General features: G+C 40.9%; 1 long non-coding RNA gene across 1 annotated transcript; it reads right to left on the minus strand.

The window, feature by feature from the left end:
• Window positions 1–204: 204 nt before the first annotated feature.
• Window positions 205–785, minus strand: LOC138665859 (uncharacterized). The gene is made up of 2 exons (XR_011318532.1): window positions 624–785; window positions 205–508 (listed from the first exon to the last, which is right to left on the minus strand). It is a non-coding gene; the product is annotated as an uncharacterized lncRNA (long non-coding RNA).
• Between the last annotated feature and the right edge of the window lie 16,013 nt (window positions 786–16,798).

Here is a 16,798-nt window from a genome sequence, read left to right on the forward strand (position 1 = left end):
GAACTCAAAAAGGCCTGGGCGTCCACGGATGACAACAGTGGTGGATGATCGCCGCATACTTAATTTGGTGAAGAAGAACCCGTTCACAACATCAACTGAAGTCCAGAACACTCTCAGTGAAGTAGGTGTATCTGTCTCTAAGTCAACAGTAAAGAGAAAACTCCATGACAGTAAATACAAAGGTGAATAAAACTTGGCACTCAATTTGAGAAGAAAAGCTTCTTAGTTTATTGATGCATCCAGACAAACAAAAGTGCTAAACGTTTTCGGTCCACACCGGACCTTCGTCAGAGCGTTTCTTTGACATTGACTATGAAACATATAAATGAATACAGTGTCACATGATGCGGAAATATACGTCATATAATGCAAAAAACGAAAAAGAGATCTAATGGTGAAAAAACGAAAATCTACGTGATGCTCCATCTGGTTCAGGGAGACATGTGCCAGAGAGATGAGTCTATCCAGAACAATAGGTGCTCCGTGCGAGGTGTAGATATAGTCCGTGCTGAGATGCTGGATAAGGGAAGTAACAATAGTGCTGGAGATGGAAGGACGCTGGTAATAGTGCGACCTCAGGCCGAGAGGGTCTAGCTCAGTGAGGAGAGTAAACAAAAGGATACATAGCAGAAATGCACTCTACAGATACTAGAAACGCAGACATGAGATACAGAATACGCCTCCAGTGAAGCTATATGGAATAGCATAGTGGATGGTCTAACGTGAGGACCTAGAAGAATAAGAGATACGTGAGTCTGTGCACATAACTGTAACTGGGCATCCCAGAAAACAGGGAAAAAAAATGGAAATTGCATTATATGACGTATATTTCCGCATCATGTGACACTGTATTCATTTATATGTTTCATAGTCAATGTCAAAGAAACGCTCTGACGAAGGTCCGGTGTGGACCGAAAACGTTTAGCACTTTTGTTTGTCTGGATGCATCAATAAACTAAGAAGCTTTTCTTCTCAAATTGAGTGCCAAGTTTTATTCATCTGTTATCTATGGGGTGGACACCCTACTAGAGCACCGCCAATCCTCATATTTACTGAGTGCCGTGTTCTCTAATCGTAGTAAATACAAAGGGTTCACATCTAGATGCAAACCATTCATCAATACCAAAAATAGACAGGCCAGAGTTAAATTTGCAGAAACACACCTCAAGAAGCCAGCTCAGTTCTGGAAAAGTATTCTATGGACAGATGAGACAAAGATCAACCTGTACCAGAATGATGGGAAGAAAAAAGTTTGGAGAAGAAAGGGAACGGCACATGATCCAAGGCACACCACATCCTCTGTAAAACATGGTGGAGGCAACGTGATGGCATGGGCATGCATGGCTTTCAATGGCACTGGGTCACTTGTGTTTATTGATGACATAAGAGCAGACAAGAGTAGCCGGATGAATTCTGAAGTGTACCGGGATATACTTTCAGCCCAGATTCAGCCAAATGCTGCAAAGTTGATTGGACGGCGCTTCATAGTACAGATGGACAATGACCCCAAGCATACAGCCAAAGCTACCCAGGAGTTCATGAGTGCCAAAAAGTGGAACATTCTGCAATGGACAAGTCAATCTCCAGATCTAAACCCAATTGAGCATGCATTTCACTTGCTCAAATCCAGACTTAAGACGCAAAGACCCATAAACAAGCAAGACCTGAAGGCTGCGGCTGTAAAGGCCTGGCAAAGCATTAAGAAGGAGGAAACCCAGCGTTTGGTGATGTTCATGGGTTCCAGACTTAAGGCACTGATTGCCTCCAAAGGATTTGCAACAAAATATTGAAAATAAAAATATTTTGTTTGGGTTATGTTTATTTGTCCAATTACTTTTGACCTCCTAAAATGTGGAGTGTTTGTAAAGAAATGTGTACAATTCCTACATTCTCTATCAGATATTTTTGTTCAACCCTTCAAATTAAACGTTACAATCTGCACTTGAATTCTGTTGTAGAGGTTTCATTTCAAATCCAATGTGGTGGCATGCAGAGCCCAACTCGCGAAAATTGTGTCACTGTCCAAATATTTCTGGCCCTAACTGTATATATATATATATAATCACAGTATATACTCAATGTATACACAGTGCACCTTCTTATTGTTAAGTGCTCAGAGTGTACTCTTTCACAATATATGCTTCAACGGTAAATAACTGAATTTGTTATACGGATGTCCAGCAGTGGATTAAATAGGTATTTGAGCCACGAAATCTTCTGATGCAGATCCAGATAAAGTTCGCAAATAATTCCAGGAATATCCCACAGCCAGAATCGTGAAGCTATCATTCTTAATACAAGAGCATCCTTAATTAGGCTGTGATTCCTATTTAGCTATCCCTAGCTAACTACACAGTTGGTGACCGGTCACACTTCTCTGTTTACTCACAAGAGATGCTTTCTTGAAGTCACACAGTCCCAAAACAGGAATGCCTCAAGATCTGGATTCTCCACTCTCCATCACTGTGCTGCTTCTTCTCAAACACCCAGAAACTCTCTGAGGTAACTGTCCTCATTCAAGAATCTTCTTGTCTTTAACTCATGGGTGACCTCCGGTGGCTGAACAAAATTACTGCAACAACATTGTAATTATCCTATCTATTACTCAAGGGTGACCTCCGGTGGCTGAACACAGTTACTGTATCAACACTGTTTATGATAGAAAAAAGATATCACCACTTTACACTAAGCTATTAATATAGGCATACAGGTACTAGAAGACTTAAAATAGTCATTCTTATATACCTGTTAGTTTGCATTCATCTCTATATCAAGATACTAGCATGGATTTTCTTTATGCTTGCATTTCCTCTTGCTCACAGCTACAACCTAACTCTGCTCTGTAATTTTACCCATTATTGATAATAACTATATGTATATATACCGTGTGTATATATATATATATATATATATATGTATATATATATATACATATATATATATATATATATATATACCGTGTATATATATATATATATATATATATAATCGATTGGACCCGGTTTGACACTCTTTACAGAGCCAATGAAAATGCTGGGATTGTCTGCCACACACTGTAATGCCACAGCCATGTTGGTTGTGGCATTACAGTGATTGGCTGGCCGCACAGCGTCATCAGGTTTATATCAGACCTGGCGCCGCCCTGCTCATCACAGTCAGCTCCTGAATCACACAATGTAGGGAGAGTTGCTATGTCAGGCCTTAGCCCTAACTTTAGCCCCAACTGTAACTCTAACTTTAGCCCCAACCCTAACCCAAACTTTATCCCCAACCCCAACCCTAAACCTAACCATAATGGGAAAATAACAATAAATACATTTTTTTAATTTTATTATTTTTCCCTAACTAAGGCGGTGATAAAGGGGGGGGTTGATATACTATTTATAGGGGGTTTTTATGTTTGGCAGCTGTCACACACTAAAAGACGCTTTTTATTGCTAAAAATATTTTTTTACGTTACCACATTCTGAGAGCTATAATTTTTCCATATTTTGGTCCACAGAGTCATGTGAAGTCTTGCTTTTTGCGGGACGAGTTGACGTTTTTATTGGTACCATTTTCGGGGACATGTCATTTTTTGATTGCTTTTTATTCGATTTTTGTTAGGCAGAATGAACAAAAACCAGCAATTCGTGAATTTCTTTTCGGGGGGTGTTTATACCGTTCCGCATTTGGTAAAATTGATACAGTAGTTTTATTCTTCGGGTCAGTATGAATACAGCGATTCCTCATTTATATAATTTTTTAATGTTTTGGCGCTTTTATACAATGAAAAATATTTTATAGAAAAAATAATTATTTTTGCATCGCCATGCCATTCATCTGACAGGCAGTGCTGCAGGCTTGCCGGCGCCTGCTCCCAGCAGGCGCTTGCAAGCCACCTCCCTGCAGGACCCGGAAGGCCCCCCGCGGACATCTTGGATCCGGGGCCTGCAGGGAGGAGGATGGAGGAGACGCTCAGAAGAACGCGATCATATTGTGTTGTTCCGAGGGTCTCAGGGAACCAAGCAGGGAGACCCCTCCCTGCGCGATGCTTCCCTATGCCACTGGAATGCTGTGATCATGTTTGATCGCAGTGTTGCGGGGGTTAATGTTCTGGGAGCGGTCCATGACTTCTCCTGGCACAAAGTGCTGGATGTCAGCTGTAATAGCTGACACCAGGCCGCGATCGGCCGCGCTCCCCCCGTGAGTGCGGCCGATCGCCTAAGACATACTATCCTGTCCCTGGGAATTAAGTGCCAGGTCACCTCGATGGTATAGTATGTCTAATAATAATAATAATAATAATAATTTTTATTTATATAGCGCCAACATATTCCGCAGCGCTTTACAAATTATAGAGGGGACTTGCACAGACAATAGACATTACAGCATAACAGAAATACAGTTCAAAACAGATACCAGGAGGAGTGAGGGCCCTGCTCGCAAGCTTACAAACTATGGGGAAAAGGGGAGACACGAGAGGTGGATGGTAACAATTGCTTTAGTTATTCGGACCAGCTATAGTGTAAGGCTCAGGTGTTCATGTAAAGCTGCATGAACCAGTATGTAGCAGTACAGACACAGAGGGCTAATACTGCATAAAGTGTATGAGAACATGATGCGAGGAACCTTTTTTTTTTTTTATAAATAGGCCACACAGGGATCGTTAGGTTAATGCATTGAGGCGGTAGGCCAGTCTGAACAAATGAGTTTTTAGGGTACGCTTAAAACTGTGGGGATTGGGGATTAATCGTATTAACCTAGGTAGTGCATTCCAAAGAATCGGCGCAGCACATGTAAAGTCTTGGAGATGGGAGTGGGAGGTTCTGATTATTGAGGATGCTAACCTGAGGTCATTAGCAGAGCGGAGGGAACGGGTAGGGTGGTAGACTGATACCAGGGAGGAGATGTAGGGTGGTGCTGAGCCATGGAGTGCTTTGTGGATGAGGGTAGTAGTTTTGTACTGGATTCTGGAGTGGATGGGTAGCCAGTGTAATGACTGGCACAGGGTAGAGGCATCAGTGTAACGGTTGGTGAGGAATATGATCCTGGCTGCAGCATTCAGGACAGATTGGAGTGGGGAGAGTTTTGCAAGAGGGAGGCCGATTAGTAGAGAGTTACAATAGTCCAGACGAGAATGAATAAGTGAAACAGTCAGAGTTTTTGCAGAGTCGAAAGTAAGAAAAGTGCGAATTCTAGAAATGTTTTTGAGATGCAGGTAAGAAGAGCGAGCCAGTGATCGGATGTAGGGGGTGAATGAAAGGTCAGAATCAAGGATGACCCCAAGGCAGCGGGCATGTTGCTTTGGAGTAATGGTGGAACCGCACACGGAGATGGCAATGTCAGGCAAAGGTAGGTTAGTAGAGGGAGAGAACACGAGGAGTTCAGTTTTTGACAGGTTTAGTTTCAGATAGAGGGAGGACATGATGTTAGAGACAGCGGTAAGACAATCACTGGTGTTTTCTAAAAAGGTCAGTGTGATATCAGGAGCAGAAGTGTATAATTGGGTGTCGTCAGCATAGAGATGGTACTGGAAACCAAATCTACTGATTGTTAGTCCAATAGGGGCAGTATACAACGAGAAGAGGAGGGGGCCTAGGACTGATCCTTGAGGAACCCCAACAGTAAGGGGAAGGTGAGAGGAGGAGGAACCAGCAAAACATACAGTGAAGGATCGGTCAGAGAGATAGGAGGAGAACCAAGAGAGAACGGTGTCCTTGAGGCCGATGGAGCGGAGCATAGTGAGGAGGAGCTGATGATCCACAGCCATCACAGCTGATGATCCTGCCACCTAATGGCAGAAAGGGGTTAAATAAGCAGCAGCAGACTGTAATGGAGCTTATGGAGGTAAGCAGTGAGAACTATGTACTCACATACAGTGCCTGCAGCCCTTGCACTGATGTGGATATGCTGTGCCCTGCCTACCTAGCACTGCAATCTCGGGACCCCTAAATTAGCCCTAAAAAGGACTGTTGGTTTCTCCAGAGTTGTGGACTGAACAGTTGCAGACCTGCACTAACTATTAAAAGCGCAATTCTGACCCTATCTCAGCAGCAGCTCTCCCTACTCTCGCTAAGCGGGGCAGGGTGACGCCAGGTTTCTTACAGACCTGATGACGCTGTGCGGCCAGCCAATCACTATAATACCACAACAAAGATGGCTGCGGCATTACAGAGCATGGGAGACAATCCCTGCATTGTCATTGGCGCTCTAAAGAGCACCAGAATTGCAGGGCGGAGACCCGAGCTCCCGCCGAATAATCACGAAAATACTCGTGCTCGCCGAGTACGCCGAGCATAGTGATATTCGGGCAAGTACTGAGTGGTGGCGACCACATTTGCTCATCACTAATCACTAGAAAACTAGTAAATCTGCTGCCATGTAACCCTCCATATTCATGTGTGAGTTTTGTATAACTCCGCACCAACATTTGATTAACAGCTTTCTGCCTATGCACAGTGTACACAGACAGTTGCCAATCAGAGGTGGGGGCAGGGTTACACAGAGCTCAGCATTCAGGGAACTGGTAGATCTGCAGCAGATAAAACAAGGATTTTACAAAACTGCAGCAAGAAATCCAGTAAGGGATACAGCATTGGAATTAGGTTCCCTGCCCCTACATCAAATGTAGTAGTAAAATCTTGGTAACAGATTTCCTGTTCTAACATAGATTAAAAGAAGGAAAATAAAAACTTAGCTACCGTATATACTCGAGTATAAGCCGACCCCCATAATTTTGCCACAAAAAACTGGGAAAACTTAATGACTCGAGTATAAGCCTAGGGTGGAAAATGCAGCAGCTACCGGTAAATTTCAAAAGTAAAAATAGATACCAATAAAAGTAAAATTAATTGAGACATCAATAGGTTAAGTGTTTTTGAATATCCATATTGAAAAGTTTGATGGGCCCCATTAGATGCTCCATATTAAAATATGCCCCATATAATCCTGCATAAAGGGTAATAAGGGCCCCATAAGATGCTCCATAGAGATATTTGCCCTATATAGTGTTACACAAGCGTTATGGCCCCATAAGATGCTCCATACAGTGACTTGCCCCTTATAGTGCTGCACAAGTGTTATGGCCCCATAAGACGCTCTGTACAGTCACTTGCCCCATATAGTGCTGCACAAGCGTTATGGCGCCATAAGATGCTCCGTACAGTCACTTGCCCCATTATAGTGCTGCACAAGTGTTATGGCCCCATAAGATGCTGCATACAGTGACTTGCCCCATATAGTGCTGCACAAGCGTTATGGCGCCATAAGATGCTCCGTACAGTCACTTGCCCCATATAGTGCTGCACAAGCGTTATGGCGCCATAAGATGCTCCGTACAGTCACTTGCCCCATTATAGTGCTGCACAAGTGTTATGGCCCCATAAGATGCTCCGTACAGTCACTTGCCCCATTATAGTGCTGCACAAGTGTTATGGCCCCATAAGATGCTCCATACAGTCACTTGCCCCTTATAGTGCTGCACAAGTGTTATGGCCCCATAAGATGCTCCGTACAGTCACTTGCCCCTTATAGTGCTGCACAAGTGTTATGGCCCCATAAGATGCTCCGTACAGTCACTTGCCCCATATAGTGCTGCACAAACGTTATGGCCCCATAAGATGCTCCATACAGTCACTTGCCCCTTATAGTGCTGCACAAGTGTTATGGCCCCATAAGATGCTCCGTACAGTCACTTGCCCCTTATAGTGCTGCACAAGTGTTATGGCCCCATAAGATGCTCCGTACAGTCACTTGCCCCTTATAGTGCTGCACAAGTGTTATGGCCCCATAAGATGCTCCGTACAGTCACTTGCCCCATATAGTGCTGCACAAGCGTTATGGCGCCATAAGATGCTCCATACAGTCACTTGCCCCATATAGTGCTGCACAATCGTTATGGCCCCATAAGATGCTCCATACAGTCACTTGCCCCTTATAGTGCTGCACAAGTGTTATGGCCCCATAAGATGCTCCGTACAGTCACTTGCCCCTTATAGTGCTGCATAAGTGTTATGGCCCCATAAGATGCTCCGTACAGTCACTTGCCCCTTATAGTGCTGCACAAGTGTTATGGCCCCATAAGATGCTCCGTACAGTCACTTGCCCCTTATAGTGCTGCATAAGTGTTATGGCCCCATAAGATGCTCCGTACAGTCACTTGCCCCTTATAGTGCTGCACAAGTGTTATGGCCCCATAAGATGCTCCGTACAGTCACTTGCCCCATATAGTGCTGCACAAGCGTTATGGCGCCATAAGATGCTCCATACAGTCACTTGCCCCATATAGTGCTGCACAATCGTTATGGCCCCATAAGATGCTCCATACAGTCTCTTGCCCCATTTAGTGCTGCACAATCGTTATGACCCCATAAGATGCTTCGTATAGTCATTTGCCCCATATGCTTTTGCTGCGATAAAAAAAAAAATCACATACTCACTTCTCTTTGCTCAGGACCCCCGCCACTTTCAATATTTACCTGCTCCTCGTGCAGCTCCGTCTTCAGCACTGACGTTCAGCAGAGGGCGCGCACTGACTACGTCACCGCGCCCTCTGACCTGAGTGTCACTGCTGAAGACAGAGCGACGCCCGGAACGAGGAGCGGTAAATATCGCTCACCTACTGCTGGCGCTGTGCAGTCCCTGCTTCTCCCGACGCTGCAGCTTCTTCCTGTATTGAGCAGTCACAGTTACCGCTCACTACAGTAATGAATATGCGGCTCCACCTCTATGGGACGGTACCATGTGACCGCTCAGTACAGGAAGAATCTGCAGCGTTGGAAGAAGCAGGGACGTGCAGGGACCGCGCCAGCTGTAGGTAAGTATAATTAGATAGCCCCCGCCCCCCCTCCCCTGCCGACCGGGTATGACTCGAGTATAAGCCGAGATGGGGACTTTCAGCCCAAAAAAATGGGCTGAAAATCTCGGCTTATACTCGAGTATATACGGTACTTAGAGTTTAGAAATCATAATTCTGACTATAATAAAATAGAGTACATTATATAAATGCTTTAATACAGTACAGTTAGACGTTAATACTTCATTATAACTTACTAGTGGTAGTAGGCGCTGGATAAAACAGGAGGAAAATAGAGCAGAAAAAAGAAAAATCATAATTATTTGTCATTTTTGAAAGCACATTATTAAACATGAAGAAAACAGTACATACAGTGGGGGAAATAAGTATTTGATCTCTTGCTGATTTTGTAAGTTTGCCCACTGACATAGACATAAGCAGTCTATATTTTTAAGGGTAGGTTAATTTTAACATTAAGAGAATGAATATCAAAAATAAAATCCAGAAAATCACATTGTATAAATTTTATATAAATTTCTTTGCGTTTTGCAGTGAGAAATTAGTATTTGATCCCTCTGGCAAACAAGACTTAATACTTGGTTGGAAAACCCTTGTTGGCAAGCACAGCAGTCAGAGGTTTTTTGTAGTTGAGGACGAGGTTTGCGCACATGTCAGGAGGAATTTTGGTCCACTGCTCTTTGCAGATCATCTCTAAATCATTAAGATTTTGAGTCTGTCGCTTGGCAACTCGGGGCTTCAACTCCCTCCATAAGTTTTCTATGGGATTAAGGTCCAGAGACTGGCTAGGCCACTCCATGACCTTAATGTGCTTCTTTTTGTGCCTTTCCTTTGTTGCCTTGGCTGTATGTTTTGGGTCATTGTCTTACTGGAAGACTCAGCCATGACCCATTTTTAATGTCCTTGCGGAGGGAGGAGGTTGTCACTCAGGATTTTACAGTACATGGCTCCATCCATTCTCCCATTGATGCGGTGAAGTAGTCATGTGCCCTTAGCAGAGAAACACCCCTAAAACATAATGTTTCCACCTCCATGCTTGACAGTCGGGATGGTGTTCTTTGAGTCGTAGGCAATATTTCTCTTCCTTCAAACATGGCGAGTTTAGTTAATGCCAAATACCTAAATTTTTGTCTCATTTGACCACAGCACCTTCTCCCAATCACTCACAGAATCATCCGGGTGTTAATTGGCAAACTGCAGATGGGTCTGCACATGTGCCTTCTTGAGCGGGGGGACCTTGCGGGCACTGCAGGATTTTAAACCTTTACGGCGTAATGTGTTACCAATGGTTTTCTTGGTGACTGTGGTCCCAGCTGCCTTGACATTATTAACAAGTTCCCCCCGTGAAGTTTAATGCTGATCTCTCACCTTCCTCGTGATCAAGGATAACCTATGAGGTGAGATTTTGCATGGCTCCCCAGATTGATGTTGATTGACAGTCATATTGTATTTCTTCCATTTTCTTACTATTGTACCAACAGTTGTCTCCTTCTCACCCAGCGTCTTACTTATGGTGTTATAGCCCATTCCAGCTTTAGAATCATGTTTTCTATTTTTTAATAATGTACTCTGTCTAAATAAAAATTATTTATTTTATTATTGCCTTCTGAAGTTATGTTATGTTGGATAAATAGTTTATTAGAACTTACCAGTGGTAGTGGTGGCTAAATTAAATAAAAATGAAAAAATGGAAAAGAAAGAAAAGCAAAATATTTACTTTCAATTTTGGAAAGCAGAAGATCTACAAAATATAAAATGCAAATAAAATCTAAAAATCCTGCAAAACATAACACATATATACAGCTGTATGAAACAATCAACAAAGATATTTGATAAAAACTGCTGTGGTTCTTAAGAGGGTAAAAATTTTAGAATAATATATCATTATTTTATTATGACTCACCAGTGGTAGAAGTTGCTGAATTAAATATAAATGAAAAGGAAAAAAAAAATTATTACTTTGAATTTTGGATAGCAAAATATTGACAAAACATAGTACATTAGAAACAAAACCTTTACTCCATTTTAGGACTTTGGCAGTTGACTATAAAGTCTCTCATCTAAGATAATCGGGACCTTTATGCAAATGAAAATCCTATCAAACTCTGTGAGCATAATGTGATCCAATTCTCTTGGATGAGGAGAAGATTCAGAAAAAAAAAGTCTCCATTCTGCCAGTGCATGGAAATCAGACTGCACTCAGATGTCATCCGAGAGCAGTCCGAAGTTTCCCATGCACTCATTGACTTGCATGGCTGAGTTTGGTCCAAATATTGTATCAAACTCAAGTAAGCAGCGATCAGACGTGTGCACAGCCCCATGGACTAATGCTGGTCCAAGTGCAATCTGATGTTTTGTCGGATCAGTTTCGGACTGAAAATACGTTGATCCGCAGCTGCCCTTATGAGGATAATCAGTAGATTTTAAGTGCGGTATTTTACATTTCAAGTCTATTTATATAAAATGAGAAACTTGCATTGTGTATACATTATGTTCATAAGCCTAAGCATGTTCTCCCCAATACACTTTAGGCTAAAGTTGGGCAAACCAACCACTTTTTGCAATATCTGCTAAACCATCAAATGTATATGAAGGCTTCCTACCTCTCCCTGGCAGATTATACTGGAGCAGAGAAGAATTGGGAATTGTGATTTTGGAGACTGTTGTGCAATTCAGGGACAACCACCAGAGGGCGAGGAAGGAAGGTAACAGGAGCTCACCTCAAGCGAAGACCTGCAGAGCTGAGCAAACTCTGCTAGGGGGCAGTAGAGAGGTTGTACACGCCAAATCAGCAACAGCCAGGAACGCAGAGTCAGAGGGGAAAGCAGGAGCAAGGTCTGAAGCATGCCAGAGGACAAAAGCCAGTCCGGAGAGCGGTGACAAGATTACAAGACGAAAGCAGAGCCAGAAACACGCCAAAGGTCAGAGCCAGACAGAACAATCCACAACAGGAATGGAACAGGAATGGGCAGATCAGAAGTCAAGCAGACAAAGTTAACCCCTGCCTGACCAGGTCGGAAAGCAGAAAGCAAACCCTGACCTGGATCATTACAGGTAAGGCCTTAATACTAAGGCTATGTGCCCACGTTGCGGATTTGTGTGCGGATTTTTCCGCACCGTTTTTGAAAAATCTGCAGGTAAAACGCTCTGCGTTTTACCTATAGATTACCCGAGGATTTATCATAGATTTTGTGAGTTCTTGTTCTGATTTCACCTGCGGTTTTACACCTGTGGATTCTGAGGAGCAGGTGTAAAGCAGCATTTCTGTGCAGTATTTTCCGCACCATGGGCACAGCGGATTTGGTTTTCCATAGGTTTACATGGTACTGTAAACTTGATGGAAAACTGCTGCGAATCCACTGTGGATCCGAAGGCAAATACGCAACGTATGCACATAGCCAAAAGGTTAGGACCTTCCCGATTGGGTACACCGTGGTACTGGTGGGATGGCTTTTACTATTTCTATAATGAAAAACAGTGTTTACTAAGAACCCTGTGATAATTATACGCACCATTGCTTTTTACTTTCTTACAGCTGAGTATACGTTCATTTTTTTTCTATCTTAGATTATATATACAGTATATTTAATGCACAGTGGGTCTGGACAGTATTCAGAACCCTTTACATTTTTCACTCTTTCATTGCAGCCATTTGGTAAATTCAAAAAAGTTCATTTTTTTTTCTTATTAATGTACACTCTGCACCCCATCTTGACTGAAAAAAAACAAATGTAGAAATTTTAGCAAATTTATCAAAAAATAAAAACTGAAATATCACATGGTCATAAGTATTCAGACCTTTTGCTCAGACACTCATATTTAAGTCCCATGCTATCCATTTCCTTGTGATCCTCCTTGAGATGGTTCTACTCCTTCATTGGAGTCCAGCGGTGTGTAATTAAACTGATAGGACTTGATTTGGAAAGGCGCACACCTGTCTATATAAGACCTCACAGCTCACAGTGCATGTCAGACCAAATGAGAATCATGAGGTCAAAGGAACTGGCCAAGGAGCTCAGAGACAGAATTGTGGCAAGGCACAGATCTGGCCAAGGTTACAACAGAATGTCTGCAGTACTCAAGGTTCCTAAGAGCACAGTGGCCTCCATAATCCTTAAATGGAAGAAGTTTGGGACCACCAGAAGTCTTCCTAGACCTGGCCATCTGGCCAAACTGAGCAATCGTGGGAGAAGAGCCTTGGTGAGAGAGGTAAAGAAGACCCCCAAGATCACTGTGGCTGAGCTCCAGAAATTCAGTATGGAGATGGGAGAAAGTTATACAGGGCTCAGCAGTCAGAGAGCTGGTAGATCTGCAGCAGATAAAACAGGGATTTTATCAAAACTGCAGCAAACAGTCCAGTAAGTGACACAATGCTGGGATCAGGGTCTCTGCCCCTGTATTAGATGTAGTAGCAAAATTTGGGTGACAGATTCACTGGTCTTACATAGATTAAAAGAAGAATAACAAAATAAGAAACTAATACTTCATTATAACTTACTAGTGGTAGTAGGTGCTGGATAAAAGAGAAGGAAAATAGAGCAGAGAAAAATGAAAATCTTAATTAATTGTCAGTTTGGAAAGCACATGATTAAATATGAAAAAAACATTACACAATCCATAATCCACTTCTGACTTGTATCGCACATGTACAGCAGATGCCGGGAAGGAGTTAAAGAGGTGTTGTCCTCCTTCATTGACTTTTTTTGCTTTTTTTCTTAACTACATTTAAAAAAAAACAAACTTTTTGCAATTGAGGTATGCTACTCTATAAAAACAAATTAACTCAGTTTCCCCAAATCAGCAACTTTGTTAGGAGTTATAGGGCTGTTTTGTTTTTTTACAGGATTTGTTTTCATGCACATTCATATTGTATAGTCTGTGGACATAAATCAGCTGAGTGGAGTTAAGTAAAAAAAAATATAAAAGAGCTACAAGAGTGTCAGCGTGTCCTAACTAATTCTGCAGTCACAGTGCAACACAAAGGCTATAGAAGACGAACCGTGCAAAATTTTCAATTAAAACTAATGTAAAAAATTATTTTACCAACAATTATATGCAATAAACTAAGAAAAAAAAGTCCTTAAAGATGGACAACCCCTCAAGTGTCCCAACATTTTATGTATTCATCTATTTATTTATTTATTGATTGATTTTTATTTTTCTTTCATTGTCACAGTTCAGAAGCCATAACCTTTTCTGCTTTCTTGCCTTCATAACTCTATAAGGTGATGCTTTTTGTATTTTTTTTTTTACTCATTTTATTTTTGCATTCTCTGTGCACGGTAAACATATAGTTTTATAATATGGGTCAACACGATCACAGTCAGACCCAATTTCTAACTTTTTTTTCGTGTTTTACTACCTTTGCCCAAGAAAATAAAAAATTGCATCATATTCTAAAGTTATAACTTTCATAGTTATTATGTGCAGACTAGAGTTGTATGCGGATTTGCTTTTTGTGTTAGGAGATGTGATTTTTTTTTTTCTTGGTAGCCTTTTGGGGTACATAATATTTTTTGATCACTTTTTATTTCATTTGTTGTGAAGCGAGATTAACATGAATAGAACTCTGGAATAAATATTTGTCTTTCTCTTTTTTTTTTTTTTTTTTGCATTATTCACTTTGTAGGATAAATCATGATATATTTTAATGCACTGCTTGTTACAGATACCGTAATATCACATATTTGCAAATTTTTTTTTACAATTAGATAAAACTAATTTTTATGCTAATAATTGCATTTTTTAAAGATTTTCTTAAACACTTTTTTTTCTAATAATTACCAATGCATCATAGATGTGAACTTTATAATCTATTAATATAAATTTGCTTCCTGCGGTTCATTCTTATAGGACAACACATGATAAGCTTTGCTCTAACTCTATTATATGCTTAGCTGGCACGTCCTGCAATACATGTCAATGTTATATGTTATTTGTGTCTCTTATGCATAAAAACAAATTAACTCCGCTTCCCCAAATAAGCAACTTTGTTAGGAGTTATGGGGCTGTAGCTTTGCTCGCATATACATTGCCTACTAATATTCTAGATTACTTGCACTTTTTCAATAATACGCAACGGAAAAAACTCACCAAAAACTCATAGTGGGAACGTGGCCTTGGTATTTATTGGCCTCCTCTGTGCTTCTAGTGCAGATTAGGCCTCAAAATGTCATCACCTTGTAAGCACTGGAAGTAGCATCATTTTCTTCTTTTTGATTATTGTATAGTACATATGCTTATTAAGTAACCATTTCAATTGATTTGTTTGCACTGAATCAATCTGGACTTTTTGTAAAATTCAAGGTTTTTATCATTTATGATATGGATGATATATGCACCAGAAGATGATACCACTTAAAAATATAATTATTCCTGCTTATGCAAGCCCTCAAATACCTATGTTTACTGTAAAACAAAATAATAATATATATATATATATATAATTCCTGTGGTGTTGGTGGGTTGGCTTTTACTATTTCTGTAATGAAATATAATATATAATGAAATATATAATTCTAATATATATATATATATATATATATATATATATATATATATATGTATGTGTGTATATATATGTATGTGTGTATATGTATATGTGTGTATATGTATATGTGTGTATATATATGTATATGTGTGTATATATATGTATATGTGTGTATATGTGTGTGTATATATATATATATATATATATATATATATATATATATATATATATATATATATATATATATATATATATATATATATATATACAGTTAGGTTCATATATATTTGGACAGAGACAACATTTTTCTAATTTTGGTCATAGACATTACCACAATGAATTTTAAACAAAACAATTCAGATGCAGTTGAAGCTCAGGCTTTCAGCTTTCATTTGAGGGTATCCACATTAAAATTGGATGAAGGGTTTAGGAGTTTCATCTCCTTAACATGTGCCACCCTGTTTTTAAAGGGACCAAAAGTAATTGGACAATTGACTCCAAGGCTATTTCATGGACACGTGTGGGCAATCCCTTCATTATGTCATTCTCAATTAAGCAGATAAAAGGCCTGGAGTTGATTTGATGTGTGGTGCTTGCATTTGGAAGGTTTTGCTGTGAAGTAAACATGTGGCCAAAGGAGCTCTCTATGCAGGTGAAACAAGCCATCCTTAAGCTGCGAAAACAGAAAAAAACCATCTGAGAAATTGCTACAATATTAGTAGTGGCAAAATCTACAGTTTGGTACATCCTGAGAAAGAAAGAAAGCACTGGTGAACTCCTCAATGCAAAAAGACCTGGGTGCCCACGGAAGACAACAGTGGTGGATGATCGCAGAATAATCTCCATGGTGAAGAGAAACCCCTTCACAACAGCCAACCAAGTGAACAACACTCTCCAGGAGGTCGGCATATCAATATCCAAATCTGCCATAGAGAGAAGACTGCATGAAAGTAAATACAGAGGGTTCAGTGCACGGTGCAAGCAACTCATAAGCATCAAGAAGAAAAAGGCTAGACTGGACTTTGCTAAAAAACATCTAAAAAAGCCGCACAGTTCTGGAAGAACATTCTTTGGACAGATGAAACCAAGATCAACCTCTACCAGAATGATGGAAAGAGAAAAGTATGGTGAAGGCGTGGTACAGCTCATGATCCAAAGCATACCACATCATCTGTAAAACACGGCGGAGGCAGTGTGATGGCTTGGGCATGCATGGCTGCCAGTGGCACTGGGTCACTAGTGTTTATTGATGATGTGACACAGGACAGAAGCAGCCGAATGAATTCTGAGGTATTCAGAGCCGCCATACTGTGTGTTCAGATCCAGCCAAATGCAGCCAAACTGATTGGTCGTCGTTTCATACTACAGATGGACAATGACCCAAAACATAAAGCCAAAGCAACCCAGGAGTTTATTAAAGCAAAGAAGTGGAATATTCTTGAATGGCCAAGTCAGTCACCTGATCTCAATTTAATTGAGCATGCATTTCACTTGTTAAAGACTAAACTTCAGAC

Source organism: Ranitomeya imitator, chromosome 2, assembly GCF_032444005.1.
Source record: "Ranitomeya imitator isolate aRanImi1 chromosome 2, aRanImi1.pri, whole genome shotgun sequence".
In the NCBI taxonomy this organism is placed as follows: Eukaryota; Metazoa; Chordata; class Amphibia; order Anura; family Dendrobatidae; genus Ranitomeya; species Ranitomeya imitator.